Raw genomic sequence first — 17,055 nt, forward strand, 5'->3', positions numbered from 1 at the left:
TGGCCGGCATTCACCAACTGCAGCAATTTGAAAATGGTTTACCAAGCTAGGCGTAAAACTCATCAGTACCTCCCTGGGTTAGGGTTGCTCTGCTACCACTGTCTATATGTCGTTTTGAATTCTTACGTATGTCAGACCATACTTCGTTGATATTTTGGATAGTCTCAATAAAAATAAATCAGGCAATGATTTCCCAAAGACACTGGAAACATAACTGTTCCTTTTTACAATTCTGTCACATTTTTGTTTCTGTTGGAGATAGTTAATGATGTGAGTTAGTTAGTGACGTGAGATAGTGTGTATAAATGACAAAAAAAAAAATATTGGCATGCTCCAAAATGAATTTTCAATTAAATCATAAAAATACTGAGGAGTACGTATCTGGTCCTTAATTTCATTAATCACCTGTCAAGATGAAGGAGGAAGGAAGGATATTGTGAGAAAGAAGGCAGTTGTATCCAAAGTATCCAAATTATGATTTCTGATATTTTAGTTACAAAGGATTGAAGTAATTTGTTATATAAATGTATGTGTACTTTTCTGGTTAGAGAACCGAAAGGTGGAAACCGATAGAAGTTTTAGAGAAACTTTACAAAGATTGTTGTCAGAAAGTTTAAAGTGTTATCCTTGAGTACACAATACATGTGGTGAGAGCAACCTTTATACACTATAGTAATATATTAACCCTAACTCGTAAAAGAAAGAGACAATTTTTCAGTTTCTAACAGCTTGGACTCAACTTGACAAGCAATTTCCTTACCTTCACGTGACATACATTCTCCAGTTAACTGATATGATTACTATCATTAGTTATTTATTTACATGCTACCACTAAAATGACATCAATGATATTAGTTCTAGAGGATATGACTTTTTCCAAGGTATAAATATATTGTGTAGTCTAACATGACATCGTCCAATTAGTTTATTATTATGTCACAAGATTACTATTTACAGCATATTATTACTTTGCCTCACATAGTAATTCAATTATGAACTTGCTGAATCATGAACTGTTGAAAGAGCAAAATATTACTTTGAAACGTTATGTACTGGTTTGTGTAAATATTTGATTTCTGATAACGTGATCACGAATTTTACGTAATGTTGTCATTCTAAAAAAAAAATTGTAAATGTAGAATTTAAACCTTCTTAAAATAAATATTTGCCACATTGATCGTCCAATCTTGTCCTTCCCTTACATGTATTGTTGAAAAGCACATAAAACTGATTCAGGTGCCCCCAACAGAGCATCAAACTAAGAGCTATTAGTTCCACTCGAGAAATTGTTATATTTTGTGAAACAAATTTCTAATCATTCTGCATCTATTGGGGGTATCTGCTTATGATATGATAAGTAATATACTCGTAATGAACTATTTATAAAAGAGTTGAAAGTGTTCATTTACATTTACATTTCTAGACATTGATACCACATCCTTCCACTGTTTTCTTTCTTCTTTAAACAAGTTACATAATGATAATTAACTTTGATTCAGGTAGAGCTCTTGATTTAATGTATCTCGAAACCGATTTTTCTTTTCCTTTTTTATTTGTGTTTAGATAAAGGGTACATCGTCAGTGGGAATCGAGCTACCGACCACAAGATCTTTAGACTCCTTTGCTACCCAATAATCCACGAAGTACGCTAGTTAAAAGAAGAAAACAATAATTTGTTACGAGAGACACATACACACTACTCCGGCCTGGTTGGTTCTATCCCTGTGAGTGCTTTTTGACAATTTACACAGCTGACTCGGTCTTAGAATTTTACTAGGAATTTCGTAAATAAATTATTACTAACACTTCATACACAGTTCATAAAGCATTAAAGGAAGACACAAATCACAAATAATGATCGTACTTCCAACTCTTTTTACTTTAAAAAATTATAATAATAATAAAATAAAATAAAATTAATTTACTATGTTTGTGTTGAATGATGTTCACTTTCCTTCGGACCATGGACTGTGTAAATGTATCACCGACTGGTGGTCGCGAACCTACTGGGCCCGGTGCAGGTATGCTACCAACAATCACCGATCCATTCACCAAAACGTGGTCACCGGAAAATGGAACTCAAATTTGCCCAAATGAGAAGATTCCAGAGCCTCTTCCATCTCAACTCACAGCCCGGTATCCAGACCTGCAGTTCATCATCCGCATCCCATCTTGAAATAAGTTGCGAACCACAAACTACCGACACAGGACATCGACCTACGAGTGGAGCTGGCAATGAGCACCATTGAGATCTTAATTTTGTCTGTAATGGCCCTACCAAATGAAAAAAACTCATACGAATCCCAAACAGAATTTAGTCGCGCAACGGAAATTTAAAAAAATCCAAACTGAGATTTTGATCAAACTGGTAGAAAAGAAAAAAATGAATTTCTGGAGACTCAGCTGTTTCAACCCCGGTCACACTAAGGAAAATCTATTTTCTTCGATTTACAGCAATTTCATTTCACCAGTAAAAGAATTGTGTACGTACTGCTCTATACCTTGTCCATATTTCGTATACTATTAAAACGTAACTGTACTCAAATTTACTACTTAAAACTAAATGATACGTCCTTGTGCTTGAAAAGAAAGATGTTACTTCACGGCTAGTAATTTTTATTTAACATCATTCATTGAAATAGATTTGACAGGAAGTTCTATATGAAAAAAAAAACTTTACATTCTCTTGTACGGATATACCCATCTGAACCGAAATAAATCAAAAGAAAATAACATTATTTTTTTCTAAATTCTCACAGTCGAACATTGTTTACATCTCGTTGAGTTTTTCAAGAAAATTCTTAAATATGCGTATTTATCAATATTCTCAATTTTTTGGACATTTACATCATAACGACATAAAACAATGAAAATCAATAAACACAGCACATTAAATCCACACTAAGCCAATCTACAAGTTTTCTGTGGTTCGCTATTTTGTTTTCATTCTTCATTTGGGTGCTCAAACCTCTGTGCGCTGTAGTTGTGGCCGACATAGAGGGTTTACGCATTCTTTGCTACCTCCCTTGAAGCTCGGACCTCATTGCAATGACTAGCACAGGAAACACTCAATCAAAAATTTACACAATAATTAAACATAACTAACCTATCCTAACCTAACTGACTACCTTAACCTAAGAAAAAACACATACATAAATCACCCTTTTATTTAATCACAAATTACTATTTCTATAGCTACCACAGATCTACAAGGACGTAGTGGCTATCAGTGAATGTATCGCTTTGAAATTTTATCTTTTCACTTAAAATACTGAAATATTTATGCAAATAAATAATTAAAACTCTATCTGTAAATTATCTCGATGCGTATCAGAATAAAACAGCTGAGATCTGACCTGTTAACGACAGTCTTCTGTTACCGGTACCAAAACCATGTACCCTTGTACTAAACATTAGCCGTGATTTTGACCACATTTGTTCCCAAAATATTAAACCTTTAGAAATATTAAACAAAGAAAACACAATGCCAAATTGTAAAATTTCGAACAGTACTACGATTTTTCGAAATAAATAATTTTGAGGTTAACAAGGAATCTAAAATTTATTTCTTTGGGGTAATGTGTGTATCTGTGGTACACACATTTCCTTGTTGTTATGACAGTCGTCTTCGTAATGTGACTCAAACTCCCCCCTCCCCTTCATTGAGTGTATTCAGGTAATCACATTCTGAATCTATATGTACGCAATTTTGGGGAAAAACTACTGAAATTAGCACATCATATTAGGATTCACTTTTGCACAGAAAACCACACTTTTTAGTTATGCCACGAAACAATAAATTTAGAGGTTCTGCTTATCCAAACTAAATTTTCGGTTTTCTCGCTTCACACTTACTTGGATTATATCCCTCGACGATCTATGGACTGAGGAGTAAAAAAATAACGATTACCTACCACCAAATTCTATCAAGGAATTTATTAGGTGGTTACAAAAAATTCACATCCACTAGCGTCCATGTCGTTCCACGAAACAATGTCGTACCAGTTCACCTCTTCTTCCCTGGCGCTAGCCACCGTTCATACAATTTTTACTTGACCACTGTCTTATACGACTGCTGCCAACAATTCCCCCAGCCTAGACTGTCATCAACATTTATGTAATTTCGAGGAACACCATTCCAAGAGAGCGTCACTATTTAACATGACAATTTTCTACAATTTTCTGCAGACGTTGAAAACTTCACGTCTATCTCCTACGATTGCTTCTGATGTAAGATAAAGACAATGGGAAGAAGATCCCTAATTGGATGACTATTGTGACGTAATTATAGGATGTCAGATTTTTCTCCTGACATCAAAAAAAGCCGAAAATCTCAACCACAGCTGTGATTGCGGATGATCCAATGACAGATAATTTACTCCGGAACAAAGAGATGCATAAAGAAGAAATCATGACTGACTTTCCAAATTTAGAATTTTGAAGAAAATTATAAAATATAAATTTTAGTTTTCTTTTGAAGATTCCCTATACCAAAATATCCATAGAAATAAACTAAAAACCCTATAAAACGCTAAAATATACACTTATTTTCTAAAATAATGCCATATTTTCGGTTAAATACGTAAACTTATAAAATATAATTAATAACCATGTATTTTCATGTAACACATATGTGAAACTATCAATTTGAATAAAATTTACGCAAAATTTGCGACCTACTTTTCCCATAATATGAGAAATAAACATATTTTAAAATTTAACTGAAAATAAAATTTTCTTTATATACACTGGGTGTTCAAAACTACCGGGCCATGTTACATTATACAGAGTATTAGGTAACACCCTTATCGTCGTAATATTCCATCCAAGCCATCACCTCACCTTCCTACCTAGAAGAAGGGCGAAACAAAATTATTACTACTACCAGCTAACAAATATTTACACTCCAGTTATTGTTGTCATAAAATGATAGTTCTATTTGTAAACCCACAAGTGTAATAATATTATTACGTCCATGTGTATACCCAAGAAGCATTTGAAATACATATTTCCTCTATTCCTATCAACGTCTTATGTGACTTTCTCTTTCTTCTTTTGTCGACTAAAAATAAAAATGACTATTTATTAGCTGAATTTGTGACTGAAGATCTATATTGCAGAACGTTGCGTACGACAACACATTAGATGTTACTTATAAAAAGTCTGGTAAACGCTATTTACTAGCTAATAGTCCACGGTTTGGACTGCTAGAAATGAAAATATTTCCTTGTGGCTAATGTACTTGCTAAAGTGAAATGTGTTCTTACACAATTTGTTCTTCTGTTATTTGGGTAATTAAAAAACATCTATTGTGTAAAGAACACAAAACCACATGGCATCGACGGAGATGTGGCTTACACTGGGAATGATAGATTTAATGATTTGTACGAAAGAGATAAAGCACTTTACATCGAATATTTTTCCTTTTTATTGTGTTCACCTTTTGTTTCTCGTACAGTGTGTAACACTCCCCTCTTCACCACTTCTTTAAGGGTAATGTTAAGTAGTTTTGTGAACACACTGTACTTGCCCAAGATGAATCGTGACGATAGTACAGTGTTGATTTTCTAATTGTAAACGAATTAATTAATTCTTTGGCCCAGCCGGAAGATCACAGGACTCGTGTCAGAACGACAGGACCCCTCCTTGGAAGTTAACCATAAGATTAAGCTTTGATCAATATTCGGAGAAGTAATGAAGATTTCTAACAAGATAATATCATTGTCATTTCTAAATAACAAATTACACCAAATATCCCATATGAATTGCCTTTATTAAATCTGAGCTTATTGAATTGTTATCAATAGGCAGCCTAAATTTAGTATAAGCTGTTTATATATAGTTTAATAGCTAAATCCATGCACTCACTATAAACATGGTAAGTAGTAATCAGATTCTATAGTCATAAGCACAACGTAACATAGGCTACAGGACATGCAAAACAAAAGCACGAAACATTGGCAGGGTAATTACATGCAATAGCAACTATAGAAACTCAGGAGCAAGATTCAGTCAATCAGTCAGAACACACACCAAGATTCGTAGTAACCAAATTGTAAACAGAAACATTAATTAATTAATCATTCATTATCCATATCGTACGTAGCATTCAACATTATTCATTTCACAATTATATTACTTTTATTTATCATAAATTCATTGACTATCGCAATGTCGTAAATCTAATAATTATCTTCTTATTTCATAAGTTAATATTTTCTCACTCGAATCAGGTGATTATTTATATTATCCCCGTCTTGCTCACGGTTAAAATAATTAGCTCTTAAGAGTAAGGGCAGAACCATGAAAGTGCATAAACAGATACGAACAAACAGCTTAGGCATGTAGCAAGCAAACAATGCTCGTAAACATATTTTCATGTATAAATTTTTAATTAGTTCAATCATATTGAATTTGCCTAATTTTGGATATCACGCTGCAGGTTGTATCGAATTTGGTTCTAGAGGACGAATTAACTATTCAGTACCACATTATTTTCAACATCAATTGATCTTCAACCAAATTATAACTTTCAATGGATAGTAAAATGTTATTACTAGTCTTTTATCTGGATTACACTTTAATTACAGATATTTATTTTGGTTCTTGTTATATTTAATGTTAAATTTCCACATTTAGTAAGAATCACACTTAGTTTCATTAGCAAACTATTTTTTCACAATCAAATTTGTTCTTCTTCTTCATGCAATGTATTTGCCACATTGTGTTCACTTTTTGTTTCTCGTACAGTGCATGAAAAAACAAATACATTTTTCGCTACGGTGTCCAGGAATACTGTTTTAAGTGATCAGAAAACAGGAATCTACAGGTGAAGTGATATGGAGTAATGTGTCGTATTTCATTTTCATGCAGAGGGTCGCGGTGGCTCAGTGGTGCCTGTGGGTGTAGCCGAGCGGTCTGAGGCGTTAGGCTGATGATTGTTAGGTGAAGCCCATTGGGGGTTCGAGTCCCTCTGTAGTAGCAAGAGTGGAATTTTAACTGTCCTCGTTGTTTCTGTGTTCGTGTCCCTGTCGTGTCTAGTAGTCCTGAAAAGTGGTTGCAGTAGAAAGTAAGTCAGGAAGTTTTTTTTTAAAAAAAAAGAAGTGGTAGAGCGCTCACCTGTGGTGCTTGGGTCCCGGGTTCGATCCCAGTCCCCGCCAAGTGAACTTTGTGGTGGACAAACACCGTGTGCGTGGGTTTTCTTGGGGTTCTCCCGTTTCCTCCCACTTTCTTAATTCCACCATTTCATTCATTTCTCATAATCACCGTCTCATTTAGCCTAACCGGCATAACCGTGGGACGTAAAAGTCAAAAATTTCATTTCATTTCATTTTTCATTTTTATGCAATCAATAGCAGCAAGGGGCTGACGATACCATCCCGCGAAAACATGTATTTGCTTGTTTGGCATATAGTACAATTTGATCTAATATTACCCGGTGTACGAATTCCTCTTTTCTTCTTTCCTTTTCGCTCCTTTTATCTTACTATCTAATGAATTTTGTATTTCACATGCTTCAAATCTATCGTGTATTCCTCTTATTTTTAATTACTATTTTTGAAGCTTGCATTTACTTATGTACTTAAAAAAACTCTCTTGTATTTAATGTTATTACTAGGTTCTATTTTTACTTCGAATTTATATTTTTATTATTATTACTCTTTGTTTTATTTTTCTTTCTTGATGACAAATGTTAGTTGGCTGAATCTCGCGCGCTTCAATTAAGGAATTGTAATTTGAATTTAATATCCATAGTTATATTCTCCTTAAGAAGACTTAATTATTACCATTATAATGTCTACGTTTGCAGTTTTACGTCTCTTCAGCACATGGTCATGTGAGACATATACCAGGAGTATAATCGGATTTTGAACCATATAAACTTCTACCAAGGGATGTAGTCGGATCTATCGTACCAGCAACCAAGGCAATGAGAAAGCTATCCTTTACCATCATTTCAATCAATCACCGTACCTAAATTCGTTTTATTAGACGTGAATATGTTTCCAATGTGTAGAAAACTACATGTTTCTTACTATATGTCCTAGTGTAATATGAATAACATGAAAGTTCCATCAACGAAACATGGAGTTTTAATTAAGTATATACATTTGACCAAAGAATTGTATTTGAATTGAAAAAATAATTGCATGTCAACAAATTGCAGTATATTCCCTAATTACAGCAAACAGAAATATCCTGTGTGAATATTTGTGAATACCTAATGCTTTGAATATAAATATAATGTATTTTATCTGCTAAAGTATCCTGTAAATAAGTATAGTTTTAGCTTTTAAATAACTGAAATACCTTGACTAAGTTTATACTCTATTTCCGCATAACAAGTCTTATATTTCCTTCTTGTGTTTAACTGAAAATCTTCTTTTCCTGCTGGTAGCAGTAAATAAATATCACTAAAATAGTTTGGATATTTACACATAGTAGTATTCTCATTATTATAGTAGTTTTGATCAATTACTCTACTCAAGATGGAACGAAGGGGATCATTGTTAATTTGTATCAATTTAGTGGCAAATTCTGAAGTTATTGAATTAAAGATTTTAAAATTAAAAATATTCTAATATCGTAAGAAGTATTACGTTATATAATATAAGATAAATGATTAGATAGCTTATTAGTTTTTTCATATCAATATTTAACCATTTACCTTATATTATTTCGATGAGGTTGCACTCCTAACTGAAGATCTTAAAATCATACCACCAGTGTTTTCACAGTTCCTTTTATCTATCAAAAATCTTAATAAACAAGACATTTTCTAAAGACATAACTTTGATTACTTTCAAATTTTTTTTAAATTACTAGGTAGGTACTTAATGCTGTTAATTAATTTTTAAAATGTTTTTGATCTTTTTCAAGTTGCTATTAAATTGTATTATAAGATTAATATGTTCTAAAATTAAAGTTTTTCTAGAGCACATTTACATTTGAAGGCAAGCTTTAGTTTGTATTATTGTTGGTTTAACTATTGCTGTAAAATGTTAAACTCTTATGTGTTTTAAGTGCACGTTCAGTATTCTAATTTTCTAACAAATATACTCTATAACATATGATAAATGGTGAAACATTAGATTGTTATATATCGATGAGGTAGAACTTGTAACTACAAGTCTTACTAAAATGGTCTGTTCTGAGATCTTTTATGAATCTAAACTATGCATTTTTAAAGGCATGACATATTATAAGTGCCGTATATATATATATATATATATATATATATATATATATATATATATATATATATATATATATATATATATATATATACGTTCCGCCGCCGGTTCAGTCCCCGCAAATTTAGCAAGTTTCAAATTCCAAAAATAAAAATAAAATGTTCTCAGAGATACAAGAAACAAACTAGGAAACGCCCTCATACAGGATGGTGTGATGAAATCAAGAAGCACTACGGAGTAACGTGCAAAAGAATTATCCAAGATATATAGTTGTAGAGAAGAACTTGAAAGTCTTTTATTAAGCAGTGGATTAACAATAGATGACTATGATATGTAGTATATTTCCCTGGCGTGACAGACATACTACACTACCCCACCAACAATTACTGGTCCTCCTGCAATCGCAAATTTATGTTCTAGTTCCTTCAATGTCAAGTAGGTACAAAATTTGCTACAGATTTAGTTTTTTGTGCTTACAACTTTATTCTTACTTTGGAATAATAGTTACTAACAAATTTTACTAATGACGTTTGAAAGACACAGGAATATTTATTGAAACAGTTGCTACATGGATATTTCAAATCCAATAGATATGACTTTTTTCTGGTGATTTTCAAGATTCGTTAACAAGTTATGTACAAGTTTATGTACAAGTACTTTATGTACAAGTTCTTTTTATGTTTTCATTACTTACTTTTTGACTGTATTTAAAAATTTTATATGATGAGAATTATTTTCTTTTAAGATCGTTTAAAAAAGTACACAGTGAATAATAATTTGTACAATGTATTGGAGGTATCATATTACCGTATAACCCTTGTATTTTGTATTTTATTGTCACCTTCACTACGTGTAATCAAACACTGATCTGTCACTCGGTTGAGTAAACCCCGTAGTTCAATTTCACATTTTTCGTGTCTCCCTGCGTTTGATAGATGATATACGGTGGCATATGGAGGAATGTGTATTGTCTGACATGGTGTCATCTCTCTCTCCCTTCATCTGAGGTATGTAGAAGAAGGGAACACTTTTAATATATGAGTATGTGTGTGAGAGTGAATGTTGTGGATAAAAAGTGTTCAGGTTGGTAAAATACGACGTAGATGTTATTTATTTATGACAAGGATGTATGGGTGTGGAAAACGTTGACAAATTGGTTGTAATTAAGGTACAAAACAGGATGACCATCCACACATGAAATGTTTTGGGTGACCATATCACTTTTCAGCAGCACTGAACAGAAGTCATCATGAAAGAAACATTCACTTGAGGGAAAGCAGAAGACAATGATATAATTTACGAACAACTGTCTCTCTCCGTCTCTAAATTTGTGACATTTCGGGTGAAATTTTAAGCTCAAGCAATGTATTTCCCGCAGATATTTTACGTACACTCACTTAGTTTATCATACGATTTAGTTATTTTGAGATTGGAGTTTTTTTTTTTTTTTTTGCTACCTTTATTTTTCCCGCAAGGCGAGCTTTATATTTATGACATATTTTGGATGCTAGGTCCAGGAAACTTTCGTATTTGCTATTCAAATACATGAGTTTACATAGGAATGTTTTCAATTATATTTCACTAAAAGTATAACTTCTGAAAATAATAAAATCACTTCGCCCTTTAAATATTGCATACTTACTTTAGGACAATACATACCAGTGCAAACAAGGAGAAAAGTATACTTTTTCAACAGTTCAGAAGGTGGGTTAATATTGATCTTCACTATGTGCATATTTAATGAGTGCACACTATATGCTTGTGCTTATCACACCCCCTCTTCATTCAGATATGTCTTAGCATCTGTTCAGATCATATATCAATTGTTGTTTTATAGTCATTAGTCATCACGAAAACTCGCTTCACTTTGGATTCACTGACATGAATACCTTCTTCTTCTTTTTTTTTTTTTTACCTATTTTGCTCTAGAATATATTTTCTGTTAATGGGAAAAAATGTGATTAAAAAGTAATGTAGTAGTGTAAAAGTATGTAAAAATATGAAACAATGCATTTTATTAAAAATGTCGTTATTGCATAAGAAATTTGAAATTACTGAACTAGTGTTAAAATGGCTTTCATGAGCCTGAGTATTGATTGATTGATTCACGTTTAACTCTTTTTTAATGTTGAAGGCATATGTGACACCAGGATATAAGACAAACAGGATATATTGTTTAAAGTGGAATCCAAATCACTACTCGAGTTTATGTCGTAAACAAGGACCTTAATATGAAAAACCCGAAATGCATGTACTGTATATAACGAACACATGTTAGCCACTGAGACATGAATGGGCATATGGACGTGTGGAGAAATAAGTGCAACTATTTTCAGAAACATATAATACCGAAATCTATTCAACATATAAGTAATTAATTACAAAAATAGTTAAACACAATATTTGATATGAAAGTTTTTCATTAAGATTCGAAAAGTAGGGTCCTTTATCTCTCTCTCGAACAGTGGTTCGCAACCTATTTGCTTGACGGCACCCATTATTGAGTGCCCACGATATTATGACACATATATTTTATATTTTATTAATAATAATATAAATTATAACAGTTTAAGACAATAAATTTTTATTTTAGTGTAAAAGAATTAGCATTATTCTGTTTTGATGTACACATTCATGAAATTTTTCTTGAAGAATATTGCACTGTACGGATAAAAGTGGACATTGCAAATGATCAATTTAAAATGATTGGAAGCAGTCAAACGTGGATATGAAAAAGAAATTCATAAAATTAGCTGATTGGAATGGAAATCCGATGAAGACATGGTAAATACAATTGCAGCAATATTGCAAATTGTTTGCAAGAGGAAAGAAAAGTAAATAGAAGTTTATCTGAACAGTGTTGTTAGTGACAGGAAAGAATGTATGGAAGAAATTTAGAAAGCAAAATTGTTAGGACCTTTACTGTTGTATTTTGCATTGGACAACATTTATTTAATTATTTATGTTGTTATTTTTATTTATTTATTTTATTTTATTTTATTTTATTTTATTTTTTTGTAGTTGGTTAACAGAGTATTATTAGCCTCGCGCTTTGAAACGTGTGTAGAGATTAACATGAGGAGGGCTTGGGGACCTGCGTAGAGATTAGTGTATGAGAGATGGTTCAGTGCATAGAGTAATCATATAGTATACCATAGAGCAATGGTTCTCAACCTATTTCCTATCACGACCCCATTTTATTACATCATCTTGCCAGCGACCCCCTTATAATTTTTGGTTTGTAGTAAGCTTGTGTGGGATTTTTAATACCTCTTGCGGAGATATCACGATATCTATCTATTTCTATAATAGCAGAATTCATTTCTTGTATATAGTGGTTACAGTAACTTCCCTAAAAGCGAATAGATTAAAACCAAATTAGGTTAATTCGTTCATATTACAAATATCGAATCCGATCCAACATCCTGTTTCAAAATTGAGACCATTTGAAAATGATAAAACTTCACAACTCCCTTACTTTTGGGTCATATAATAGAAAAATGGGGTGATTTCTAATTTTGGTTTTAAAAACTTGAACACTTGTTTAAAAAGTTAATGAGTACTTTAAATGAATTGATAATGTGCGTCACGAAGATTGTACCGGACATTGTCGCACAAATGAAATCACACCATGCTCGAGTATCCCATTAGCTTTCATATTTCATTGTATTTTAACATGCAGGTTTTGTGGCATTTGTATTTATCTGTTATTTCAATATGCAGTTCTCATTAGTTTCATATTGTACCTCTTTCATTTAAATTTATTTTTAAACAACCCTGCACCTGTTGAAAGTGTTTAGTAGAACTATTTTTTTTATTGCTCTTAGCAGTATGTATAAAAAATAAAAATATGCCTATCAGAACAAAATTCAAAATAACATTTAAAAATATTTTCCTCTATTAGATTCTGATTATATTTATCTCTTCCTCTTATCTTTGCAAACCCTTCCGCTACCTTCCTAGGGGTCGCGACCCCCAGGTTTATAAACTCTGCAATAGAGTATACCATAGAGTAATGATAGTGGTTCAGTGTGTGATTAGCGAAAAAGAATTGTGTCGTTGTTAATGTGTGCGTGTTTAACTATGAAAGATATTTCAATCCTAAGACTATAATTCAGTGTTCATATCTAACTACTGTATTTCCTGTACCCGAAATAAATCATCTATTAAAGGATAAAACGTTATTTGTAGTTGTACGTGAACATTGGTCATGTAGGGGCAGGATCGGGACTCCAGACTCCATAAAGAGGTGATTATGCATTTCTTGCTTGTTCTATCGTGGACTTGTTTTGTGTAGCTTGTGTAAATCAAATAAACATTTCCAGCATAATATAATGGAGAACTTCAACACGAACAAACGACTGTTGAAATCAAAATTGACCCATGAAGAAAAAGCTGTTGCCAAGTTAACAAACAAGGACAGCAGTGGTGCCATTAGTGTGCATGTGAATAAGATAAAAGAATTACAAGGAGACTGTGCGCAGTTGTTTGAAACTCTTTCGTGCAACACTAATGATGAACAATTCTAGCAAGAGGAAGGGAATTTAGCGGATATTAAAAGTAGGTTGTTACAATTACATATATCTCTCATCGACTTATAAAAACTAATACCATCAGAGACCCCTTCGAGCCCAGGAGCACAACGACATAGTGAGTTAAAATTACCAAAATTAAACCTACCAGTGTTTACCGGTAACGAGTGTGAGTGGCTATCATTTAGAGACTTATTTTTGGCATCTGCACATAATAATGACAAATTAACTGGTTCGCAAAATCTTCAGTATTTAAAGGGTAGTTTAAAAGGAGACCCTGCACAGTTAATACAATCAATCCAGATAACAGATCGAAATTATAAAAAAGCGTGGGGCATACCATGCCCGTAGCCAGCCTAAAAGTGTAGGAGGCGCCGGCTGAAGTTAGGGGGGCCCGATCCAACCATATTATAGTTCATTTGCAAGCCTACCGTGAAAATTTTAGGGTGGGCCAGCAAAGATTTAGAGGGGGCACGGCCCCCCTTACACCTCCTTGGATACGGGCCTGGGGCATACTAGTTTCGCGGTACAAGAACAAGAGGGAGATGGTGAACCCCATTCTCAAGTGTTTATTTACACAGCCATGTATTTATCAAGAGTCGGCTAGTGCTTTACGAAAACATCTAGACAATACAGTGGAGTGCCTACGAACTTTAAAGGTTTTGGACCAGCCTGTGGAACACTGTGATGCGTTAATTGTGTACCACACGACTGAGAAGTTATACAGTGAGTTAAGAAGGTAGTGGGAGCTCTTTCTTAATGCCAAGGAGCAGCCCACCTTCCAGCAACTTGCAGACGTTTTAGATTATATCGTGCTCGAGTTTTGTCAGTGGCGGCCGGTGTCAAAATGAAAGGTGATGTGTCAAGTGAGCAAGTAAGGTTTCTTGATAAGAAATAAGCATCAGTTCATCATTCAATAAGTGAAAATACACAGAATTTGTGTTATGTGTGCCATCAAAGTCATTATCTTTACAAATGTCCACAATTTTTGAAACTTTTGACAGAAGAACGTATGTCACTAGTGAAAGATAAATCTTTTGTTTCAAATTTCTCCAAGAAAAACACCGAAGCTCTGGGTGTCCTTTGAGAACTTGCAAAAAGTATTATAAGCGTCACCACATTTTATTTCATTTCAGCAATCTAGAGTAACAGCTAAAGATAGTGGTGTTACTTCACTCACGACTACCGTAGGCGCAGTGCAACAAGTGTTGTTGTCCACTGCAGTAATAAAAGTACAAGAGATCGTGGTATATGGCACCCTTTAATGCTTTATTAGGCTCTGCATCTGAAACTAGTCTCATCACGGAGCAGTGTGTACAGAAGGTTGGTTTACAAAAATTATTTAAGAAGTCTCATCAAAGCCGTTTAGCTTTAAAGTCTAATGTTGTCATATCAAGAATAACAGGTGTTGATGTAGGCAATTCCCAGAGTGTTGTAGAATTGCTATTCAAGCTGTGGGTCAATTCGAAGAAGTATTTCAAACACGAGCTGTTGTGGTTAAACGAGTGACGTCAGGCCTTCCCAAACAAACTATACCGACTGAAACTATTATCCGTTGGTCACATGTTAGAGGACTGAATATAACAGACATTTCGTTAACGTGGTTGGTTCAATCGATGTTTTGTTGGGGTTGATGTTTTTTCTTCATTGTTGCTTAGTGGAAGACGCGTGGGATCACCATGTTTGCCAGTGGGTGGAAACAGTGTTGGGATGGATTGTTTTAGGTGGCATAAGTTTGAATAGTTATTCCAATAAAGTTCTGTCACATTTTGTATCGTGTGATATTGATGTGATTTCGAAAAGATTTTGGGAATTAGAAGAAGTCTCATCAAAGCCTTTTTATTTGCACGAAGAGAAACTATGCGAACATAACTTCGTTTCTACACATCAGGACGAAACTGGAAAACACATTGTGAGATTACCATTTAAAGAGAATTCTAATTTAATATTAGGTTCTTCAAGAGAAATTCCTGTGGAAAGACTAGTACAATGTGAACGCAAACTTATTAAATTTTCTGAACTTCAAAGACGATATAGAGAGTTCATACATACGTCTTGGGCACATGGAAATTATTCCGATTAGTGAAAGAGAACTTCCAAAGGAAATCAGTTGCTATCTTTCTCATCATTCAGTGCTAAAGTCTAAAAGTTCTACAATCCGTCTGCGAGTAGTTTTTGATGGTTTAGCTGAGACAGGTACAGGCGTATAGCTAAACGATAAACTGATGGTAAGACCTAAGCTGCAAGATAATTTATTTCCTCATATTAATTCGATTTAGAAGTCATTACATTGCTCTATGTGCTGATATTTGTAGACTTTTTCTAGCTATCTTAGTGCATAAAGAAGACATTAATTACCAAAGAATAGTCTGGCGTGAATCACCGAAGCAACCGATAGAAGATTATCGATTATTAACTGTTACATATGGTGAATCCAGTTTTCTTTTCTGACTACTCGAGTTTTGCAGCAGTAGCAAAGGACGAAGAGAAACATTTCCCACTAGCAACAACAGTATTACTTCTTTATGGATGATCTTCTCAGTGGAGAATCTTGTGTTTCACAGGCAATTGAACATCAAAAGCAAATCGTTGAATTGTTACACAGAGGAGGATTTCAACTACATAAATGGTCAACGAGTTCACGAGATGTGTTACAGTCCATTCCAGAGGAACTGATATAAGCAGAATGGCCATTCAGTTTTGATACAGACAATAGTATCAAAAAATTTGGTGCCCATTTGAATCCGTGTACTGATCACTTTACATTTAGCATAGTGCACCAACCATTCTCCGAGTGCTAACAAAGAGGGCAATACTTTCATAGTTAGCCAAGGTATTTGATTCACTGGGAATTCTAGTCAACGACGTCAAAGTAAAACTGTTGTTACAGCGTTTGTAGAAGGAAAACGTAGTTTGAAACGACAATGTGTCTGTTGAAATAAGTGAAGAATGGCAAAGGATTGGTTGTGAGCTACCTTTGTGGAAAGACCTAATGATAGATAGATGCTTTATTCTCCTAGTGCAGTTAGATATCAGCTAATAGGATTCTTTGATTTCTCCCAAAGAGCCTATGCGGCAGTATGTTATATGCGTTCAATATTACAAGGCAGGAGTGTATAAATTAAATTAGTGACAGCTAAAACAAAGATCGTTCCATTTAAGACAGTAACTATACTTCGCCTAAAATTGTGCGGAGCGCTACTTTCGGCTAGACCTGTCAGTGCTGTAATCAAAGCAATACTGTTTGAAATACATGAAATTATAACGTATACAGACTCTACAATAGTATTTGCATGGTTAACTTCCAATCCGAGTTAAACATTTGCTTC

This window comes from Thermobia domestica, chromosome 3 (assembly GCF_964235325.1).
Source record: "Thermobia domestica chromosome 3, izTheDome1.hap1.1, whole genome shotgun sequence".
In the NCBI taxonomy this organism is placed as follows: domain Eukaryota; kingdom Metazoa; phylum Arthropoda; class Insecta; order Zygentoma; family Lepismatidae; genus Thermobia; species Thermobia domestica.